Below are 25,955 nucleotides of genomic sequence, written 5' to 3' on the forward strand. Positions count from 1 at the left end.
TGTGAGTCGAGAGTGCAATTTTGGCCATCAATTTGATTTCAGCTCTCGTAAAGGTATATAAGTACTTAGAAAGAAAGAGGACACAAGGGTATAAGAGATATGGCTGTGTCTGCCTGACAAATCACTGGTGCGGAGACTGAGCTGCAGAGTTGCATATAGCAGAAAAAGTCAAAAATTGCAAGGGAGGTGGAATTGGATAATGCAGCATAGGCTATGATGTTATTTTGGAAATTTAAATGGGCGAGTCTTGTGATATCCCTGTCTTCAATGCTGGCAAAATGTTTATAAGGGCAGCCAGGTGGTTGTTTCACAATATAGGTGTCATAAGAAAGAGAAAGGAGGAGGTTCAAACTTAGAATTTTTCTCAGTCCCATAAATCCAAGGAGTGGGGGTAATGGAGAAAGAATGGTGATCTTTGCCAAAAACTAGATGTTCCAAGTCCACCCATCTTTTGCGATCCATGAACAGATGCCACTGTTAAATATAAGCTAGTTGGGTGACTGTAAAATAATGGATGAAATTGGGTAATCCCAAACTTCCATAACATTTGTGAAATTTAGAGTTGTTCTACCACTGTAGAATTGGTACCCCTCCAGATGAACCCATTGCATAGATTTAATGTCAGAGTACTTAAGTGGGACAGGAAGAGTTTGGAAAGCATACAAGAACCTGGTGACCCGGCCCAGTCTAGAGATTCCTTCAGTCAGCATGAGCCATTCTCAAAAGAGGTGAGTGATTAATGTCATAAAGAGATGCTAAATTCACAGGTATCTTATTTCCCAAATAAGTAATAGCTGTAGTCTCGATTTGAAATGGAAAGGACTTTCTAATTGCGAAGACTTCCCAGCCTGATGTCTACTGGAAGTAATTCAGATTTTGTATGGTTTAACTTATAACCAGATAGTTAGGAAACTTAAAATAAATTATTATACCATCCATCTATCTGTTTGTTTGTTGGAATCCTGGCTGTATAATAGGAGTATTTCAGCTATCTTTCTGTTTGTGTTGTCAACCTTTAATTCTGCTTTCTTATTTGTATATAAATGGTCAAGCCATCAATGGAAAAATGCATACTTCAATGCATGCATGTTTTAAATTGGGGCTATATGTAAAAAACAGTGTTTTTAATTTCTTTGTTTGTCCCTTTAATTTATCATTGTAGCTGCCTTTTAAAATTTCAGTGTTAAACTGTTTTTCCATTTTAGAAAAAAAAACCTCAATTTAGCTTTTACATGTTTAATTTATTTTTCTTTAAAAAAAAAAATAAAAAAAAATAATCTAAACACACTACACTACATTATTGATTAAATGTGTTTCAAACGACTTTGTTGTTACAGTAATCAGGTAATTATCATTGTCTTACCATTGTTTTTATTATATTACTTCTAACCAAAATCTCTTAATAAGGATTTTTGATTTATTATTTTGTTACTGCTTGCTCATTTTTATTCATGGGGATGAGAGTGGGTCAACAATAGAGTCTAAAACACAGATGCTGTCTTTTGGTGTCAGAATGACCCCAGTCCTCTGGATGACTAATTGCTAATAATTATTAATAAGTTCTCTATGAGCATCTACTGACAAGGTCATTTTTCATGTGTAAGATATTTTGCTAAAGCAGATTAAAATTATAAGCTTCTATTATTTTTGACTACCCTGTTGTTTATGAGGCACAGTTTATAATTTGTTGACAATCATGTCTTTGAATAAACAGAAGCAAGTGAATATTTGATTCACGTTCGGTGGAAAGACAAAGACACCCTAAAATCAAATGCATTGTGATTTGGCAATCCAGATGACACATTAAATAACTGTTATTTATCATATGCTGATTTTGAGTTGCTAAAGACAATATTAAATTAAAAATCTAATTTCTTTTCTAAAAATCTCAAAATATAGTTTATTATATTTTTATTTCTACATGGAAAAAATATAGATATTGTTGTTCCATTGTTGCTGGCAAACTCTGTATTAATTGACATGATACTTTTGTTATTATTATATATATATTTTAAATGGCTCTTCTGTTAAAAACCCTACGATACTACTCCATACTTAATTGTACACATTTTCCCACGGTCAGAAGAATGAAAGTGTTAGTTGAACACGATGAAGCCTGTAACCATTAGGTTTTAACAGGTAAGTCATTTAAAGCATTCTGCAACTCATCAGCTGTAGGTATAAAGTTCTTAGATAATATTTAAACCAAACACACCAAAATTGCAGCTATGGTTAGCTGGTATAGTGATTAGCTGTACAAGTTATATATTACTAAGTTAGTAACAAAAGGAAGCAAATAAAATAAAACCATTGCAGCCTATAACAGACATTGTATTAAAAAAATCCAGAGTTCCTCATGTAATATTATCATAAAAAAAAAAAAAAAATGTTAGCAGTTGTTATATCATTTAAGAGTAGCATGCAAGTAAAAATGTAAAACTTACTTTGGATACGTTGTTAAAGACAAATTGTAGAACTCCCTCCCACCAATATAGATCAAAAATATGTACACCCACAGACATAATTAATGACTTAAACTATTAATATTACAAAAGTGTTTTAGAACCCACAGCATTACGTTTCATACATTGTACACCTTATTATAAAATATAGGTAAAGTCCTGTTCGAGCTGGTGAGAAAACCAGCATTTCATAAACTTTGTTCAGTCAATATTTCGTTTATTTCCCCATTTTCATTTATTTGTTTGGTAGTTTTCAAACTACCGAACCACGACCACCCCTCTGACTGTGACATTTATGGGGATCCTGTATATTTTGGGGTGCTTTCTAAGTTTTGGGAAAATTATGTCCCCTCTGCCTGGAGATAATTACAGTTGCAAGAAAAAGTATGTGAACCCTTTGGAATGATATGGATTTCTGCACAAATTAGTCATAAAATGTGATCTGATCATCATCTAAGTCACAACAATAGACAATCACAGTCTGCTTAAACTAATAACACACAAAGAATGAAATGTTGCCATGTTTTTAATGAACACACCTTGTAAACATTCACAGTGCAGGTGGAAAAAGTATGTGAACCCCTAGACTAATGACATCTCCAAGAGCTAATTGGAGTGAGATGTCAGCCAACTGGAGTCCAATCAAGGAGATGAGATTGGGGGTGTTGGTTACAGCTGCCCTGCCCTATAAAAAACAAACACCAGTTCTGGGTTTGCTTTTCACAAGAAGCATTGCCTGATATGAATGATGCCTCACACAAAAGAGCTCTCAGAAGACCTACAATTAAGAATTGTTGACTTGCATAAAGCTGGAAAGGGTTATAAAAGTATCTCCAAAAGCCTTGCTGTTAATCAGTTCATGGTAAGACAAATTGTCTATAAATGGAGAAAGTTCAGCACTGCTGCTACTCTCCCTAGGAGTGGCCGTCCTGTAAAGATGACTGCAAGAGCACAGCGCAGACTGCTCAATGAGGTGAAGAAGAATCCTAGAGTGTCAGCTAAAGACTTACAAAAGTCACTGGCAAATGCTAACATCTGTGTTAGCGAATCTACAATATGTAAAACACTAAAGAAGAATTGATTTCATGGGAGGATACCACAGAAGCCACTGCTGTCCAAACAAAACATTGCTGCACATTTACAGTTTGCACAAGAGCACCTGGATGTTCCACAGCAGTACTGGCAAAATATTCTGTGGACAGATGAAACCAAAGTTGAGTTGTTTGGAAGAAACACACAACATTATGTGTGGCAAAAAAGAGGCACAGCACACCAACATCAAAACCTTATCCCAACTGTGAAGTATGGTGGTGGGGACATCATGGTTTGGGGCTGCTTTGCTGCGTCAGGGCCTGGACGGATTACTATCATCGAAGAAAAAATGATTTCCCAAGTTTATCAAGACATTTTGCAGGAGAACTTAAGGCCATCTGTCTACCAGCTGAAGCTCAACAGAAGATGGGTGTTGCAACAGGACAATGACTCAAAGCATAGAAGTAAATCAACAACAGAATGGCTTAAACACAAAAAAATATGCCTTCTGAAGTGGCCCAGTCAGAGTCCTGACCTCAACCCGATTGAGATGTTGTGGCATGACCTCAAGAAAGCGATTCACACTAGACATCCCAAGAATATTGCTGAACTGAAACAGCGCTGTAAAGAGGAATGGTCAAGAATTACTCCTGACCGTTGTGCACGTCTGATCTGCAACTACAGGAAATGTTTGGTTGAAGTTATTGCTGCCAAAGGAGGTTCAACCAGTTATTAAATCCAAGGGTTCACATACTTTTTCCACCTGCACTGTGAATGTTTACATGGTGTGTTCAAGAAAAACATGGCAACATTTCATTCTTTGTGTGTTATCAGTTTAAGCAGACTGTGATTGTCTATTGTTGTGACTTAGATGATGATCAGATCACATTTTATGACCAATTTGTGCAGAAATCCATATACTTTTTCTTGCAACTGTAAGTTATTACTTTATCTGACCCAATTATCTCCAGGTAGAGAGGAGGGGATTACTTGTTTGTACTGGGAGTGTCAATGTTTGTCACTGTACTGTTATTGGCTGCAATAAGTTGTGTCCCTGTCCCCCACAGGGTCCACAGGGGTGTGCCCCTTGCATGGGGAATTGTATAAAAGACAGTGTGGCACAATAAAGATTAATTCCTGTTACACCCTTCATCAAGTATCGGCTGATGTTTTGGTACCTGTTCACTACTTTGGGAGAATCTGCTGGGAAAGCTGTATCTAATCTGGAGATAGAGACAAATGGAAACTCATGGTCTTAGCAGTTCAAGTAAAAACATACGAACCACTAGCTACTACATCAGGGTTCGTTACAGAGCTACAAATGCAAGTGTATGAAAGATAACACAGTTAAGATGGTACACAGCGAGATGTCCAAAATATGGTTGCATTAAAAAGAACTCTTCTTAATGCAATCAGAGTGCAGTGTTAAAGTGATCATTTTTCTTTTCATGGTGGATCTAGTAATTTAAAACACCATTATAGTATCCATTTTCAATTTATATAAATATGATATGTCCATCCATACAGGCTAACTAAATCGTTGTGGTCCAAAGATGGGAGTGATGACCAGTGCTTGTAAAATTTGTAAACTATAGTATTTTAAAAATACCCTACCATTCACTGATCCCCTTGTTGTTTATTCATTGCTGTTCGAGATTTATAAATAGTACATTTATTGTTGAATTCATCTAAAATAATTGCGTTGGCATCTGGTGTCAAAAGGGTTAATCCTTTTTCAATTCCTCAAAACTGCAGCTAAAAACTGTTCTTAATCTTTAAATCTGTACGAACAGCTGACTGTCATTTCACAACAATTAACATTTGACATACAATAAGATGCATTTTAATCTGGTAAATTTTGCAAGCCATTTTTGATTAATAGCCAGCTGAATTTTTTTTTTTTAACTTGTAGTTTTAGTGTATTTTGTACTGCATAAAACACAGAGGGAACAGGGGTTCAGAAGGGAAGAAGGGGGAGGGGGAAACACATTTCAACATGGTACATCATAGTCACATCATTTCCATAATGTTTGTAGTGTCTGCGTTTACACATCAGCATATTATATCCTGCATACAGTTTTATCATGTAAAAACTCTGCTTGTCCTGGTAGTCTTCCCAGGTGTATCTCACACCCTTTCTGATCAGGATTAAGCTATACACAGTAGCATGTTTGCATATACATTACATTACAGGTTAATTGTGGTTCAGTATACACACTAAATACCTTCAGCTACCAGGGTTTGCCTGTCTTCAGTCACTCCACATCTCCCAGGCTTCTCTCGCCCACGGTGTTTGTGGGTTAATGTTGCCAAAGCAGGTTTCATAGATCCGCTGGTTGTCTAAGTCCTGCTTGAGGGCTTTTATACCTGGGAGTCTAGTAGACTTCCAGGCTCTTGCTATTAAGCATTGTGCTGTCAGTAGAATATGGAAGATTAGTTTCTGTACTGCCGTGGGAGTTTTGCATGGTGTGTCCAGTAATAAAGAGGACAATGGGTCAAAAGGCAGAGTAATCTTGGTGATATCAATAACAATGGGTCAAAAGGCAGAGTAATTTTGGTGATATCAATAATAATTTGTGGATCTTTTTCCAGAATTTGGTTAGGTGGGTACACGACCACCACAAGTGGAGAACCATACCCTCATCTCGTCCACATCTCCAACATAGAGGGGATGAGAGTGGGTACAACTTATGTATGTGGGTGGGCACCATATACCACCTACACAAAGTTTTTTTCTGTTGTTCTAGTAATGTGGATGTAGTTATTGTTTCGTAGAGGATATGATATCTTCCCATTTTTGTTTGGGAATATCAATTTGAAGGTCTGTGGACCAATGCGCTGCAGGTGTAGAGAATTCGAAATGCTCATATGCCTGGAGGAGTTGGTAGCACCTGGAGAGCGGTTTACAGTAGGGTGGAAGTACAACCCCAACCCCAATTTCTTCCCAGAACGTGAGCTTCTGTGGATATTTTTGAGTCATGTCTGTTAAGAAAGGACTGCAGTTGCATACAGGAGAATTGTGAGGCCTGTGGGAATTGGTAAGTCCTCTGGAGTACCGGAAAGTCCATCAGTTTGCCTAACTGATGTGTATGCATTAGGTGTGTGACCCCCCCTCTCTTTCTATGGTATAGCGTGGAAAGCAGGGATGCAATAGGTTACAGCCTCAATAGGGGTTACCCAGGACGGAGACCTGTCAACTTCGACCTATGCTTATCCAACACCTGTAGGCTAGTTTAGTTTGCGCCAGTAGTAGAGGGATGGATGGCCTGAATTTTTTGGGGAGCCACACTAGATTGGGGATGTTGAAGGGTTTCACCGAAACGTTTTCTAGTAATACCCATTGTGGTTGGTTATTTCTAAGGAAGTGGGCTATTAGTGATGCTAGTATTGGTGCCTGGTAGTAGTTTCTGACGTCTGGGAGTACCATCCCCCTGCCTCACAGGGGCTCTCAATAATTTGCTGGAGATCCGAGCTCTACCATATCCACAGATAAATGTAATCATTTTGGAGTGTATAGTCTTAAAGTACGATTGTGGCACAGGGATAGAGAGGTTGCGGAACAGATACTGTAGTCGGGGCAATATGGACATTTTGAGCTCTATCATATGTTCTGTCCAAGTTAGGAATAGAGGGTTCCAAGTATACAAGACTCCAGACTCTGGTGTAGTTAGCTGGAAATGTGTCAGTCACTTTAAAGGTAAATGTTAAACCTAGGTATTTCAGGCTGTCTTTTCTCCATTCAAACTGATAGTCCCTACGTAGGTTCCCTAGTTCTTGGGGTGTCAATCTGATTCCTTGGGCCTGTGTTTTAATAGTATTAAGAGAGTGATAGGACATCTCTCCATAGTCCTTTATCAGTTGTAATATTTGTGGTAGGGATATTTCGGGTTTTGCAACATATAATAGTATGTCATGTAATTCCATGTATATTTTGGTGGTTCTGAATTGCACAAAGCAGAGGTTCCAGCGCCAGTGCGTAGAGCAGGGGGGACAAAGGTCACCCCTGCCTCATACCATTTATAATTGAGAAGGTGGAAGACTTAAAGCCAGTTTAGCCAGGTATTGCTGAATGTGTCTGTCTGCTGTGGAATAGATACCATCTCCAGACTCTAGGTTATACAATTTTGAATAAAACGTTGCAAATTCTTGTGTGATATCCTGTGGCTTAATCTCTCTGCACCCTTAAGGAACACTATCTTAGAAGAAACTATTTTTGCTCTCAATATATTTGCCAGTATATTTTTGTGGCAGTCTAGTAGAGTGGATTGGCGTTGTCATTTAAGGTATGTAGAGCACCTAATAAAGAGACCCTGGATGACCGCCTTGTGGGCTGACCACACTTTGGTCTTTGCGATATCCCCTGTGTAGTTTCTAGAAAAATATTGAGAGGTCCTGTCTCGTGTGGTCTGTGAATGACTTGTCTTGTAACAGTGCTTCATTTAGCCTCCAATTCCCTTTCCCTTTGAATTGGAAGGTGTCATGTAGCTCAAGGAAAACCGGGCTATGATCAGACCAAGTGATGTCACCCACTGCACATCTGTATAATTGTGTCAATGTGATTTGGTCAAGATAGAAGGTGTCTATGCGAGTGTATGTATTGTGAACCTTGGAAAAGAAAGAGTAATCCCGATCTGGTCTGGGTGGATTTTTGGCGTGAGGTTTTAAAACAAGTCCATGAGGTAATTGTAGAGTTCTGCATTGGTCACCGATTCCGGTATGCCTCTGAACTGCAGGTTATTCCTCCTGGACCTGTCTTCCATATCGGCCAGCTTAAGTCTGTGTGCAGCCATTGTGTCTTCCATCTCCTGGACCTTGTCAGCCAGACTATTATGGGCCACCGCATATTCATCCATTTTAGATTCCATCTGGGACGTGCGGCTCCCTATGTCCTACATTTCTTTCTGGAGTTAGGAGGCAAGTGTTTATATTTGCAATTTGATAGTGTTCTGTATAGAATCAGAAAATTCCGGCATCATCTCTCTCACTTTTATTATTATTATTATTATTATTATTATTATTATGTTATTATTTATATAGCTCCAACAAATTCCATAGCGCTTAACAGTGGGTGGACGAACAGACATGTAGTTGTAACCAGACAAGTTGGACACACAAGAACAGAGGGGTTGAGGGCCCTGCTCAATGAGCTTACATGCTAGAGGGAGTGGGGTAAAGTGACAGAAAAAAGTAAGGATAGTATTAGACTAATGACAGTTGCAAGAGAGGAATCAGTCGGGAGCTATTAACAGTTTAATTGATATGCTTTCATGAAGAAGTGTGTTTTTAATGATTTTTTGAAGGAGTAGAGACTGGGTGAGCATCTAACGGATCATTGTGCCCATAGTCAGCGGCTGTGCGTCTAGGGTAGGCCCAGGAAAGGCTGGGGGTGACAGTGAGCTCTCTCTCTCGAACCTCTTTAAAAAAAAAATTGTTGGAATGTACACTCATTGGACCAATCCACAGATTTAGGATTAAATCCTTTAGGCTTACAAAAGGAAGTAAATAATGGATCCCTGATAGTTTGTCTAAAATCCTCTGTTCTCTTTTCATATTCTTTGAGACATGACACCGGACAAAGATTAGGATGATCCAGAAAAGCCAAGTAGAAGGATCCATATTCTTCGCCATGCACCAACTACTCGAGTTGCACCAAGTGATTGGTAATATCAGGATGTTTTGGGCGGCCAACATTGATGTAAGAGTGCTGAAGTTGTCAGTAAAATTCCAGGGATAGAGAGAGGTCTTCTGATATCAACCACACCAGGAGATGTAAAAGATTATTTTGAAGAAGATTGTGAGCTTATCTTTCTGGATTTGTTAGATATGGAAAGTATTCTATTAATCTTGGAACATTTATTGATATTGTAATTCATGGATTGTGTTGTTCAAAAAAGTGTTGTCTGCACTCATGTAGTGCTCTGATTCCTTACTTTTGAGAGAGTTATCGAAATAAACGGACACTGTGGAAAAGCATTATCTCATCCTATTGTCCACTTCTGAAGAAACACATCCACTGTCAATGCATCCAAGACCAACCTCTAGCTGAAGTTGGTTATTCAGTTGGTATGCATATTTGTCTACTTGAAAAGGAAAACAATAATTGTTCTATTTTCAGGAAAATATCTCTGTTCTGATGCCAATCTCCAAAATCTTTTATGTGATGAGAATGCCAATCTGCAATAGTGTTGGATAATTCCAGTAAATATTATCCCAGTAAGTATTCTTATTCTTTCACGGAGATATTGAGCTCCAAACATACATTTTTTATTTGGAACTTCCAAGACATACTGGACTGCATAAAAATTGTCCATCTTTACAAAACAGTATTGAGTGGATTCATGTTGTACAAAAGTTTTCTGTGCAAAAGAGGCCTACTAAAATTCCTTGACATTTGAGCAGATTGGTAATACCTGCACAATGAGCTCCACAGCCTGGGTTACTAGCATTTGATTGAATGATCATATCTAGATCGGATTTAATTTTTTTTTCTATTATTCGATTTCTCTATATGTTGGAGCCAACATATAAGTTTGTCCTGAACTCAGATCTATAGGATCTGTGTAATCTAGTCCCATTTGTAGGTAAAGCATTTTACATATTTGGAGAGTTCTGTAATGTAGAGGTACATTTTTTTCCTGGCTAAGTGCCTTGGTCTCCCCATCTGTAGTTCTGGGTCTGTCGATATCTGCTTAATTCTTTAATAAATTTGTTTTAGAATTTGTGACCATTTCCCTCTTTGACCTATTCATCAAGTGACATAATCATTTACTTTGGCTCTCTTTGGTGTAATATAACTTTATGCATTTTTTTTTGCCAGTGTGGTGTTTGCATTTTCAAATAGTGAATCATTTTAGGGTCTATGTTTAGTATAGGACATACTTTATTTTAAATAGCAGGTCCCTGGCATTTAACCTTCAACTTATTTCTGCTAGATTTATCAAGGGGGTCTCTCACTTTTCCCCCAGATAATTTGCCCCTGGATCCATCAGATACCACTCTGCAGATCTTAGATGTTGCAAGTCCTCTGGATCAAAGAGAGACTCTCCCTCATTAACCACAATACTATTTACAGAATTATAAACTGAAACATTATTCTCCAGGTGCTTTATATTCAGAATCAAAATGTGAATGTTGTACTGATTCAATCTCAGCCACCTCTTCCACGTGGCAATCTGAGTCCATACTACTGTGCTCTTTTCCACTTCATTGTCACTTCTTCTTGACAGGCATGTGCTTATTTGGGTGATTTGTGCACACATTTTGTATAGCCTATCTTTCAAATCCCTTCTGGGGGTCAGCTTGCAAAAAGTGTTAAGTTTTTTTTTTTTTTTTTTTTAAACTTTTGTTTAGAAGTTTTGATTTGGGTTTTGGATTTCTTTTTGGAATGTGAATCTACAGACACAAAACTATCAGACAAAGGAGTTTCAAAAATCATGATTTTTACTTCCACGGAGTACTCTTAGACTACAGAATTGCTTGTGAAAGGGATGTTGAAAAAATTACCAGTCATGACCTCAATAGATGACATGCACTGATCAGCCACCACATTAAAACCCCCTGCCTAATATTGCCTAGGTTCCCCTTATGCTGCCAAAACAACGCTGTTGCCTTGAGGCATGGACTCCACAAAACCCCTGAACATGTCTTGTAGTATCTGGCACCAAACCATCAGCAGCATATACTTTCAGTCCTGCAAGTTGCGAGGTGGAGTCTCCATGCATTGGATTTGTTGTTTCAACACATCCCACAAATGGTAATGTGCATTATCTTGCTGACAGAGGCCACCGCCATCGGAGAATGCAATTGCCATGAAGGGGTGTACAAGGCCTCTCTAGGAAGGTGATACATATCAAAGTAACATCTACATGAATGCCAGGACCCAATGTTTTCCAGAGGAATATTGTTTAGAGCATACCACTGCCTCAATCAGCATGCCTTTTTCCTCCTGCCATCCCTTCCCCAGGTAAGTCATGCACATAAAGGCATCCATCAACCGGATCAACCTGATCTACAAGAAAATGTGACAACCTTCTTCCATTGAGTCATAGTACAGTTTTGATGTTCATAACCCCATTGAAGATGCTTTCAGTGGTGGAAAGGGTCATCGTGGGCACTATTTATAAGATCATTGTTGAATATAGATATATAAAAAAACATTTGTTGCTTTACTTTAGTAAAGAAAGAGCTAAGTGTAATATGCACTTCCATGGCATAATAAAGTATTACACATCTATCTGTCTGTCTGTCTGTCTGTCGTTCTGTCTGTCTGCCTTCCTGCCTGCCTGTAAACTTTATATGTATATATACAGAAATTCTCTACCTTCAAGCACAGAGATAAGAAATGACAACTTCTGACCACATTTATGCTTTATATTGAGAAATACACATGCTATCTTACGTTTTCTTTTTGTGGAAGCACATGCATTTTTAAGCATAGTCATTAATAATTTTTCACGTCTATTCCCACAATGTTTAGTTTACTAAAAGTAGCAAAATATTATAGACTAGCAGATTTGGATTGCCAGCATCCAAGCTTCTAGAAGCATTAGTATATTGTTCAAAGCTATTTTTCAGTTCACATTAAAATGGAAACATTATTTCACAAAAGTATAACAATGAATAACAAGAATAAATCATGAGATTCCACATTAAATGGTGCATAATTCTAAATTAATTTCATCCCAGGTAATTGCAGCATAGGTAATAAAAAAGCATATTCTACAATTGGACTCCAGTTTTTTGGCATTCAAATGATGCAGTATCATTGGAGGGGGGGGGGGGGGGTAGTCTGGAGTCGACATTGAGCCGCTGTGAGATGAAGTGGATATTCAATTTGAACACTCTCTCTTCCAGTGGTCTCAATGTCGACTTTGAGATGTCTGCACTTATCTAATCGATTATGCGGGGAGTCCCTATTTTTGACCCCCCCCCCCTTTTTTACTTCCCCTATATATTTCCCCCGCTTTCTTTCACTTTTTTTTATATGTTTTAACATATTTTTTAAGGTAAATAATTCCCCTTTTTATTATAATTCTCTTACAAGAAATTTTCTACCATTATTTTGATCTTTTTCGCTCCCTGTAAAAGATATCATAAACTCTATAGTCCATTTTTATTGACTTTTTAATTATATATTAATTTTCTTTTATTATATATTTCCCCCCCTCTATACAATCTTAAATTTATATATTCCCTTTAATAAATATGTTATGCATGACTATCTCTCTACTGTAGATGCATTAATATTTTTTATATTGATAGTGCAATATATTTTGATACATTTTTATTAATTCTCTCATTTTCTCCTTTTCAGATACTAGATAAAGAATGGAATTAGTTGTTATATTTATATGCACAAGGTTTATTATGTTTGTATTATGTTATGTATTACTGTTGTGGTTTATATATGATGGATTTGTGGTATGGACATTGTTGCCCTATTCCAAAATGGTGCTCTGTATTGTAAATCCGGCGAAACCTGGAAGTACCACAATGACGCATACATCACGTGATCGGAAGTTCACAAACCCGGGAGTGATTGCGGGACGAAATTCAACTACAGATGAAAACAGACATAAAGCACCAAGAAAGGAGATCCACCATGCACTTTGAGAAAGACCCCAAGGTCGAAACGCGTTAGTGCTGGTGGACTTTTATTTGTATGCAGTTGGCTTATGCTGTATGCCTTCTTTTATTTTATGTTATTGCATCCAGTAAAGTTTATTTTATCATTTATTCTGGATCCTGCTATTCTTCTTTTGGCACTGAAAAGGAGACGTCACATGGGAATTCCACAGCCTGAATAAGCTAATTATTCAACTGAGCCTGCTTGTTGTGGCTCTGGAAAGTGTGAGTGACCCAATACCTCGGCAATAGATCTTAAATATATATGTAACAGTATTTTATGCTATGATTTCTTTATGTTATCTGTTTAAGATCAAGAGGTTCCTCATGTATAAGTATACCATTTAAAATTGTTGTATTATTGTGCACCCTCCATTAATTTTTATTCTCTTTCTAAACACTTAAGTGCCTTTTGAGTGATTTTAGGCACTGGGGGTAGTTGCATTTTATCTGTGTACACCACGGCGCCAATCCACCACTATTTCATCCTGTTTGGATTTAATATCTTATTATCATTCTATAATTTGAGGCTGGTGTTTTGTGGGGTGGTGATACCAATACTTTCTTTTTTAAGGGCCATAATTAATTTTAGGCAACAATAAAACAAGTAGGTGGTACCAGTGTTAATTTTGGCAGCAAATTTGTATTTAGTTTTAGTCATAGTCTTTTGACTATACCTTCATTTAGTCATCTGAATTGTTTTAGTTTTAGTCTAGTTTTACTTGACTAAATCTCCAGTAGATTTTAGTTGACTAACTCTCCAGTAGATTTTAGTTGACTACATCTCCAGTAGATATTAATTGACAGGACTACAAATGGGTTAAGTTAAAGCCTCTCTCTGTCTCTATTGCCCCTTCCCCAGTCCCTCTTTTTCTCTTTGTGTCCTAACAGCCACTTAAAGTGTCTCTCTACCAAGCCCTGGTCTGTCCCTTTTCCCCTTCAACAGCTACTCTGTACAGTGTTAGTTTTGGCGGCAAATTTCAATTTAGTTTTTGTCATAGACTGTTGACTAAAAAGTCATTTTAGTCATATTTTAGTCATCTGAATTGTTTTAGTACTAAACTTGTTTTAGTCTAAATCTCAAAGATTTTTAGTTGACAAAACTTTGAGTAAAATTGTTAGTCGACAAAATTAACACTCGGTGGTACTAATATTTTCAGCACATCTTTTGGACTGCAAAGCAATGTGCCTGTTTTTAGATGTTATCTAGCACCATATGAGCAGGCACCTGACATAGATAAAGATCCTGTTAACTTTTTGACTTTCTAGAGTCACCTCTGATTTCCCCAGTGCTGAGGGGATGTGTTAATTTAAACAAAAAAATAAGTTAAGGATTCTAAAAACGTATTTCTCTAATACATGGTTCAGCATTACATATCTTTTATACGACATTACTTTTTCAACTGGATGTTAAGGATATAGTTAGGCATATGTATATACATACATAAACAAATATGCACATAAAACACACAAACATGCACAGAAAAACACTCACATCTGGTTATTTCTTGAGGAATCACTGGGACATAGATGCCAAAATTAATGTAAAAACACTCCTGGGGAGCAGCTGCTATTAGAGGATACCATCATTAAAGATAAACACTATATCGGTAAAAAAAGATTGAAATGCATTTAATTAATCATTGCAAAAACAAAACAAAAAACATTTGTTTTACGGTAGAAGTATTTACTTATTTTAAATTTACTAACCCCTAAAAATGTACCTTTCATTAGCTCAAAAGTAGCCTTGCAGCCATGATCTGCTCCCCTTTTGCTCAGAATTTACTTTCTTTTCAGTGGTGGGCTTTGCCCTATCAAACACTTTACATAGAGAAGCACTGAGTATAAATCTCCATTCCATTGATGGAAGCATGTAACGGAGGTAGATTGGAGACCAGTTCGGTAGAAATTTGACAAAAAGAAACTAGAGAATAGGAATGGAACAAAGAGGAGTAGGTGAACTGACTTCAGTCCTGAACGAGAAAAAGTCCAGAATGGACTGTATGTAAGAACGTAAACGTGTGAACAATTGTGTGTTCATGGATTTGGCCCGTACATGCAGACTCAGGGTTCGTGGATTTGACTGGTACAGGAAACAAACGACTTGACCCAGAAGCTTGCGGTAGAGGTGAGAGTTCAGCTATGCGGCTGGAAAGTAGCCAGACTTGGTGGACACGGAGGTTTGGTCCAGGAAAAGGCCCGGGAAGCCAGTAAGGGGTCTTATAGCACTGGCGGGAATGAACGGGCAGTTCTGGAGAAGAGGTGAGTAGTCTTTGACTGTGTGTGGCTGGAACAGCGTGAGGGGAGTTGTTGGAGCAGGGAGAACTTGTTCCGATCGGCGTGGGAGTCTCTGATCCCATGTGGCTGGAACAGCGTAATGGGAGTTGTTGGAGCTGGGAGAACTTGGTCCGATCGGCGTGGGAGTCTCTGACCGCATGTGACTGAAACAGCGTGATGGGAGTTGTTGAAGCAGGGAGAACTTGTGGTCGGTCCAATCGGCTTGGGAGTCTTTGACCACATGTGGCTGGAACAGCGTGATGGGAGTTGTTGGAGCAGGGAGAACTTGGTCCGATCATCGTGGGAGTCTCTGACCACATGTGGCTGGAACAGCATGATGGGAGTTGTTGGAGCAGGGAGAACTTGGTCCGATCATCGTGGGAGTCTCTGACCACATGTGGCTGGAACAGCCTGATGGGAGTTGTTGGAGCAGGGAGAACTTGGACCAATCGGCGTGGGAGTCTCTGACTGCATGTGGCTGGAACAGCAAGATGGGAGTTGTTGGAGCAGGGAAAAAACTTGGTCCGATCGGCGTGGGAGCCACAGTAGGCCCAAACCAGCTTGTTTGGAGTTTTAGGCAGTCTGTGTTGATGATCTTTGAACCGGAAGTAGAAATGAACCAGGCAGCATCAGCCCTGTGGTGTAGGGGGCCTGAGTTTAAATAGCCGGGTAACCCCTCCCACAACTTCAGGCTACGCCTTCCAAAATATTTTATGTATAACAATATTACAATTTTATAATATAGCGCTTATTTTTTTTTTTTTAAATTAATGCAATGGTTAATTTTCGAATGTCTATCGATACTTATATTACACCATTAACTCCTTTTGAACAATTACTTATAAATGCAATAGCTGGTGCAATTTTAGCAATATATTGTATGCATTGGGATGTAACCATTGATAATAAAACAAACTATCAAATTGTAATTTAAAAAAAATATATATTAATCATTTTTGTTATTATTTTCAAAAGTTCATTTATTTTTATTTTACCCCTATTTCCAATTATAAACTATTATCTTTAATTTTTTCAATTGAATTTTTTCTTATTGTTTCATATTCCCCCCTCCCTCCCTTTTCCTTCCTTTATTCAGTATATATTAGTTTATCCTAGAGTTTGTAAATTAATTTGGATTCTTAGTACCTTCTACGTATTAATTACATGCTATTTAGAGTTGATGCAAATAAATTATCTACAATTAAAAAAAAGGAAAAAGAGAAAATAATGGGGAGAGAAAGAGAAAGAGGGAAAAAAGAGAATAAATTAGGAAAGTGAAGTCAGGTCACTAGCAATTGATTTTATAGAGTTAGTGTAATCTGTGGCTACTACCAAGTTATTTCTACCTGTTTGTGGCTCATGCTTCATATTGTGAGTATGCCATTGTCCTGTTATGTCGCATGTACTGTTGGTTGCCTATTATGGTTAATACAAAATATTAAAACAAAGAAAAAAAAAGACAACAATGAATCCTTAGCGCTTAAAACACTTAAAACACTTGCTGCACCAGCCACAGACTCCTGATGCCCTCACTTCTGCCCCTACAACATAATACAAATCACCTCTATACAGTCCTCTTTCCCCAGTTTTCACGCCACATTTGACACAACTGATGCTCTGTCAACAGAAATGCTGTGGGGAATGCAACATGTTAAGATGACTGCACATTCCTTATTAGGGTTATTTTGTATGGCGTCACCAGTATGATCTAGAAACCAGAACCAGCTTTAGCAGCTGAACTGTCCAACTAACTTTGTTTTTGTTGTGATAGTATTTCATCTCTTCTGGGTCTGTGGTCACTGGTGCCAGCAGTTATATTTTATATTTTTAACCAGCATCACATGTGGGATAAAAAGACCAATAAGTGCATTAAAAAGCCATTTATATATATTTAACATAAGAGATGACCAGTTGTATACACTTACCAACCTCCAGTAAGGATGCCAGACTAAACTGACTGAGACAACAGCCTAAGGAAAGAGGCATCATGGATACTTTCTTGGAATATGACAACACTGATGAACCTCATCTTTATATTTCAAACCATGTGACCACTCATGGAATTGTAGCAAATGTGATTGCCAAAGATGTTCTCTTGATCGTGTAAAGCCACAGTGTCAATATGCATACAATCAATTTCCTCACCACATTTGGAAATTCCTCCCATGGCATATAATCTGCTTTAATCCTATGCCTCTCATCCAGTGTTAATTAGATAAATCTGGTGGGTCAGTCTTTACACTGCCTTAAATACCCCAGACTAAGCAGTCTGGATTGTTCTAAAATTGAATTCAGTGATTGTTTTTAAATATCCAGGAGATGTATCAACTATATCAACATATGCAGTCAGGTAAATATGGTAGTGACCATTCTAATGAGATCAATATCATCCCAAATATGACCATATATGTATATGCTAATAACAGGTGTAAGGTGAGAGTGGTATTTTATCTCCTCTCCTGACGTACCGACCCTTATGTTGTCTTTTAGTACTCTTCTTATCAATTCACTGAAATTCTAGTAGTTCTGGTAGTAGCACAGCAAAATGTCAGTATTCATTCTAACAGTAGTCTTAGCTACCTGGAAACAATATCAAAGAAAAATAATGTGGATAGTTAGATAACGCATGGTGTTGATGTCTGAGGTATTGTTTTTGATTGTTTGTTACCTGTGACATTGCACAGATTTGAATATGGGGTTTCTCCTGTCACAGGATATGGCAATTCATGCCAAGCGATGGAAAGTTGCTCTTTTATCTATGAGTGATGTTAAATCATTTAGGAGTATCTAGGAGTGGTGTTCAAATGTGACTTGATATTTACAAGTTGATATTATGCACTGATGTTGTGTCTATTCAGAGTTTTTCCTTTGTTGAAATGAGTTAATTTCTTGTGTCTTTCATTTGAGCATGCATCCGATGCAGACATTTTTTGACCTACTTACTTCAGAAATGTTCATGTTTGCTCTGAAGAGGCAAATAATTTACACAAAAAAATTATCACATTTCCTTTACTCCTCTGTATGAACTGACCTTGAGATTTCTTTTCTAAGGAATTTGTCTAATTCATAGTCAATATTTTTTTATTTTGTTGTAAGATAAGCCAGCCACATTTAAATTAATATATTAATTGGAGTAAGTTTTGTGCTTCACCAATTTTTTTTTTTGTGTCCGGTTCTTGTAAATTGACCTGCAGAAGACATTTAGAAAACTGAGGCTATTATCACATCCTATTTGAATTGTTGTATTAGTCCAGTAATGTTAATGCAACATAATGAAGTATTTCAGTTCTTGTAATACATTTTAATTGGACTAATTAAAGTCAATTGACTTGAAAAAAGTCAAAAGCATTTTCTGTTATATATGATATATGCATTTTCTGTTATATGCGATCATGTATAATTTCAAATGGCTTTGTTGGTCTAGTAGTAGGTATATTTAAACAAACAAACCAGAGGCATAATTTGTAACACCAAAATGAAATTTACATAATGTCGTACAATGGCAGTGTCACAGAAAACAAACAAACAAACATACAAACATAAGAAAAAAAGTTAAAGGAATATAGCCTATTAGAACATTGTAAAGACTGTGATGTAATTTGCTATTAAGTAATGTATTCTGTATTTCACAAACACAAGACTGTTTTTTTAAGAGTAAATGTGTGCTTTAAAAAAAAAATAAAAAAAAATAGATCAACTTCTTTAATCCCTTCCTCTAGTCTATTGTGTAGAGTAACACAATTCTATAATCTCTTCCGTCGCACTGACAATTCAGTATAGTACACTATTAGGCTATAAGCATTATCCTGCTATAACATGGGGTCAGTGGAAGAAGAGATACCTCATCCTCTGAACCCATGCTGTAGGAAGATGCCACCTTATATGAGGATAAACTTCTACATTTTTGCCATTCACATGTACATGTTCATTACAAAGAAAAGGGGAAGCTTCTTTCTAAGCACCTTGTGGATAACATGGATAACATCCATGGAACCACCATTTATTTGTTTTAAGGTGGAATCCTATGTTAACTGAAATGAATGGTTAAGAGTTCTTGCTAGCTGAACATCTGGTGGGTACAAATGAGTTTCTTGGCTATCTCCTTGCTCATGTATTCCAGGGATCCTCAATGGGATTTTTGATTTGTTTATTTTATTAAGGATTATAGAACTTTCATTATGTGAACTTTACCCACTTTTGATCATTTGTTTTTTTTTTTGCTGAATATTATATAATACCAAAAAACCAAACAGTTATCTCCAACCAAATCTTACCCCATCTTTAATGTGATCATTATTTATTGCTGGATAACTGCAGTTTCTTTTGCAAACTGGTTTCCTTAAATTACTCATTCAAAGTAATTTAATATAGGTTTTTTGGATATAATGTGTGCAGTACATGGCATTTTATGAATGCAATATACATACAAATGAGCACATTTGCATTCTGATTTATGTACAGAGTGCATGGTATTATCTAAACAACTGTCTACTTGTGCATAAACCATGACTCATTTATACATATCCTATTAGGGTAATTAAACAATTTATGATAACGTTTACTATGATATAATGTAATATATATAAGAAAATGTAATTATATATAATTATTTATTATAGGAACAAAGAAAATATAATTTACTTTAACAGTGTTGAGACAAAATATCACCAATATAAATATTATTACTAATCATCTATTAATTTTAAAGTAACCATATTACTCTCCCTTTTATTTTTACCTACTTTAACTATTTTTCTTTAAACTAGTCCACTATTGAACAAAACGGACTACTATAAATGACATATTGGGGACATGTGCCTTTTAAGTGTACTTGATACAGGGAGTGCAGAATTATTAGGCAAGGTTGTATTTTTGAGGATTAATTTAATTATTGAACAACAACCATGTTCTCAATGAACCCAAAAAACTCATTAATATCAAAGCTGAATATTTTTGGAAGTAGTTTTTAGTTTGTTTTTAGTTTTAGCTATTTTAGGGGGATATCTGTGTGTGCAGGTGACTATTACTGTGCATAATTATTAGGCAACTTAACAAAAAACAAATATATACCCATTTCAAATATTTATTTTTACCAGTGAAACCAATATAACATCTCAACATTCACAAATATACATTTCTGACATTCAAAAACAAAACAAAAACAAATCAGTGACCAATATAGCCACCTTTCTTTGCAAGGACACTCAAAAGCCTGCCATCCATGGATTCTGTCAGTGTTTTGATCTGTTCACCATCAACATTGCGTGCAGAAGCAACCACAGCCTCCCAGACACTGTTCAGAGAGGTGTACTGTTTTCCCTCCTTGTAAATCTCACATTTGATGATGGACCACAGGTTCTCAATGGGGTTCAGATCAGGTGAACAAGGAGGCCATGTCATTAGATTTTCTTCTTTTATACCCTTTCTTGCCAGCCACGCTGTGGAGTACTTGGACGCATGTGATGGAGCATTGTCCTGCATGAAAATCATGTTTTTCTTGAAGGATGCAGACTTCTTCCTGTACCACTGCTTGAAGAAGGTGTCTTCCAGAAACTGGCAGTAGGACTGGGAGTTGAGCTTGACTCCATCCTCAACCCGAAAAGGCCCCACAAGCTCATCTTTGATGATACCAGCCCAAACCAGTACTCCACCTCCACCTTGCTGGCGTCTGAGTCGGACTGGAGCTTTCTGCCCTTTACCAATCCAGCCACGGGCCTATCCATCTGCCCCATCAAGACTCACTCTCATTTCATCAGTCCATAAAACCTTAGAAAAATCAGTCTTGAGATATTTCTTGGCCCAGTCTTGACGTTTCAGCTTGTGTGTCTTGTTCAGTGGTGGTCGTCTTTCAGCCTTTCTTACCTTGGCCATGTCTCTGAGTATTGCACACCTTGTGCTTTTGGGCACTCCAGTGATGTTGCAGCTCTGAAATATGGCCAAACTGGTGGCAAGTGGCATCTTGGCAGCTGCACGCTTGACTTTTCTCAGTTCATGGGCAGTTATTTTGCGCCTTGGTTTTTCCACACGCTTCTTGCGACCCTGTTGACTATTTTGAATGAAACGCTTGATTGTTCGATGATCACGCTTCAGAAGCTTTGCAATTTTAAGAGTGCTGCATCCCTCTGCAAGATATCTCACTATTTTTGACTTTTCTGAGCCTGTCAAGTCCTTCTTTTGACCCATTTTGCCAAAGGAAAGGAAGTTGCCTAATAATTATGCACACCTGATATAGGGTGTTGATGTCATTAGACCACACCCCTTCTCATTACAGAGATGCACATCACCTAATATGCTTAATTGGTAGTAGGCTTTCGAGCCTATACAGCTTGGAGTAAGACAACATGCATAAAGAGGATGATGTGGTCAAAATACTCATTTGCCTAATAATTCTGCACTCCCTGTATTATTCATCCAATAATGATATAAACATGTTTTATTCTTATTTCCTTTTCCTCCCTCCCCATTTTCTGTATTCATCTTACCTTGGGGTGAGAGAGTATGCATGGATTGCCAATTAAGGGCGGGCATGCTAGTACTCTCACTCTTTTCCCTTACTTGAAATGGCAATGAAGGCAAAAATGGGAAGTGACGTGTAACATTACAGCGATACATCACTTCCGGCTCCAATACATGGACAAGCGCCCACAAGGAAAATGGTGGCGGAAGGATCGGAAGTGACGTGGATAGGGACATCACGTCACTTCTGATTACCCCAACGGTCTGGAGTTGTGTAACCATACCTTCTACCACTGTGGACGCATGATTGGAAGATCACTACAGGGGAGGACGTACTAACCGAAACCCGGCAGGTTTAAAAACCACAATAAGGCAGGAACAGAAGATACCGATTGAAAAAGCCCACAGCATGTGGGCGAAACGCGTCTCGGACTTATAGTGATACTTGGACATTTTATGCTTTTGTTATTTGTCCAATATATATATTTTTTTATCCACATGTATTTTATTTACTTAGTTCCAATAAATCAAATATACTTTTATTGGCTTTGTCCACTTCCTGCTACAAAGAAGGGAAGGTGTCCCCTCAACAGACACCCAGGTCTGCTATCCAGAACCAGGTTTTATTGGCTCTTAATCAGGTGAGCACAGCCAACACCACTGCCTGCTATATATCTGTGTTTATACATAATGCACTCCAGATCTCTCTTTTTATCTTGTTTCTGGAGGATATACACCACGCTAAAGGGTTCAGTGTCACCAACGACACTATAGCTGAAGTGATTTGAGCCTGTCCCCTAGAGGCTCTCATCAATGTGAGTTTAAAAAATGTACAACTATATTGTGTATCTACACCATCTCACGGATTCACACTATATTATTTTAATTTGTGTTTCCTTATATGCACTGAATGTCAATGTGAACCTTACACCCTAATTTGGGGTAAGTGTATTATTATTATTTTTTGTACTTTATATAGCGCTCCACTCCCTTTATTAGTATAGATTTGGGTCTTTACTCACATCTAACTGATTTGTTTTCATTCACTAGAGTAGAGGGGATCATTGAAGACAATTCAAAAGGTCTGTGAGCCTTAGGAGAACTGTGCACTGGCAGATTGATATGAGGCAGGCAGAGAGAGAGGCACCAACCCTACTTTTGAAGCCATAATTAAAACGTGAAATGGAAGAACAATGTATGAGTAGCCCTTTCCTTGGGCACCAAACACCCTCTCCACTCTTATCAACTCCCACTTTTCCATACGACCCATTAGAACTAGAACCTTGATCACATGACTCTCTGTAACCCCAGCCGGTTCCCATATTTACTACTATAAAGTCTTAAAGCATAGAATTTAGCAGGGCTAACCATAAAGATATCTTAGCCATAATATTATATAGTTAGTAAGAGTTCCTCTATTCAAAATATATAAATATTCGAGAATACAATATAAAATAAGGGTTGTTTTGGAAGCAATAAAGTTTTGTCTTTTAAAATATTTTATTAAATAAAAATATAAATATAGACATATAAAACCTTAATAATCCATTGCAATAGTTTATAGCAGAGTTTATAAGATTAACCCCTTAAGGACCAAACTTCTGGAATAAAAGGGAATCATGACATGTCACACAAGGGGTTAAAGTATATGCTTCAGTAAAATAGAATAACATACCCTCCTGAACATGTCAACCTCTCTCTCAGTCATGATAAAATGGAGCAGCGTCTCTGTCTCCAAAATCTCTCCTCTGTGTCCTAATATTATTAAGTACACATATTTATACCTCAGATGTTCAATTAGGTCATTTCAGGACCTACCTGAACATGGTAAAGATACAAGGCCATAACTTGGTCATTTCACATGGGAACATCTTATCTATGTTTAGACTAAAACGTAAGGGTGCACACAACATGGGAAATTCCCTGACTTGGGGAATTACATTAACCTAAGACAAGATGGCGTCCTAAAGTCTGAACTCCATATTCACTGAATATGGGCAAGATGTCATTTATTAAACAAACACTGTATGAAAAACAATATGTTCCATTTCTAACAACTTGTCAGTTTGTAAAATCTCTTAAAGACAAAGTACACAGTTTAAGAAATACAACTTTTCATTTTAAAACGTGTAATAATTGCATTTGCCCATATCACCTCTAATACTGTCTTCTCTCTGTTATTCTTTCTCTCTTTCTTTCTCTCTTTTACTTCTTATAGAAGTTATATCTTGGGAATAGGTGCCAAATTTGTAGCCCTCGGTGGCAACTTTAAAAAGAACGTGCCATTAATAACTATACCATTACAGACGTGCCACGGGTGTTGCGTATGTCGCTATGTCCACATTTCGCTTCTCTGTTACATATTGAATGTTACGTAATTCACAAAAACATGACACTTCTGGAACTCTAAAATGTGTTAGCCATAAACATGCAACATGGCACGTTATCAACTTGTACTATAATGCTGAACCACCATAACACTGCATAATGGCTGTTTTCTCTGATGCATAATAATGATGTGTTGCCATTGTGATATGATTGATATTATGCAAAAATAAAGAATTGTGAATGCAGGGTGGAATTTCATTATCATATATGGGGCTGTATCCTCCTTCAGTTTACTTTGCTTACTGAATTGCAATTTTCCCATAGTCTTCAGTGGAGGAATTACTATTTAGTAAGCAAAGTAAACCTCTAGTCTGCTAAGAGAATCCATATCAGAAAGTTAGATGTATTAAATGCTGAAGCTCCAAAATATACTCCTAATTTCTCCCCAATAGTTATTGTTGCACTTGGAAAGCCCTTGTCACACATTACACATCATGTTTTCACCAAACAAAGAATTGTTGTGAAAAAAATAAAAAAATATAGTAACATTTCGGCTAAACCGTTTATCTTAAAAGTCTGTGAGTCAGCTGTTTATGACTTCTTGCAAATTCATTTTTTTTTTACTTATGAAAGATCTTTGTACAGACAACTCAATCTAGAACACAGTTCTATGTTTTCCATACCTTTAACTATTTTTAACAATCCCAAAACATTCAATATTCCCCAGACCTCCTAGATTTGTGTTTATGCCACTAAGGCCAAGAACTTCAGGAATTCATTGGGAAGAACTTTGTTATTAGCAATAATCAGCATGGTTTTATGAAACGTAGGTCATGTCAAACTAACCTAATTGCATTCTACGAAGAAGTAAGTAGAAGTATAGATCAGGGTGTTGCAGTGGCTGTGATCTACTTGGATTTTGCCAAGGCATTTGATACGGTTCCTCAAAATAGGTCAGTCTTCAAACTAAAAGAAATTGGTCTAGATGAATATTCTTGTTCTTGGGTAGAACATTGGCTTAAGGATAGAATACAACGAGTTGTAATTAATGGTAAATTTCCATGGCTGGACAAAAGTGGTAAGTGGTGTCCCTCAGGGTTCTGTTTTGGGACCACTTCTATTTAACATATTTATAAATGATCTTGACATAGGCATTGAAAGCCATGTATCAGTGTTTGCAGATGACGCAAAACTTTGTAAAGTAATAAAATGTGAGCAGGATATTGCTTTGCTGCAGAGGGATTTGGATAGATTGGGAGACTGGGCACTAAAATGGCAGATGAAATTTAACGTAGAGAAATGCAAAGTTATGCACTTCGGGGTTAAGAATGCACAAGCAACTTACACACTAAATGGTAGTAAATTAGAAATAACCACACACGAGAAGGATTTAGGAATTGTTAAAGACAATAAATTAGGCAGCAATATGCAATGTCAATCTGCAGTTGCTAAAGCCAGTAAGGTTTTGTCATGTATAAATAGAGGCATAAATTCTCGGGATGAAAATATAATTTTGCCTCTTTATAAATCGCTGGTAAAACCACACCTTGAATATGCTGTGCAATTTTGGGCGCCTGTTCTAAAGAAAGATATCATGGCACTAGAAAAAGTCCAGAGACGAGCTACAAAATTGATAAAAGGAATGGAGCATTTTAGTTATGAAGAAAGGTTAAAATAATTAAATCTGTTTAGTTTGGAAAAACGGCGCCTGAGAGGGGATTTGATAACTTTATACAAATATATTCGGGGCCAGTACAAACCTTTATCTGGAAATCT

This window comes from Pelobates fuscus, chromosome 4 (assembly GCF_036172605.1).
Source record: "Pelobates fuscus isolate aPelFus1 chromosome 4, aPelFus1.pri, whole genome shotgun sequence".
NCBI classification, from domain to species: domain Eukaryota; kingdom Metazoa; phylum Chordata; class Amphibia; order Anura; family Pelobatidae; genus Pelobates; species Pelobates fuscus.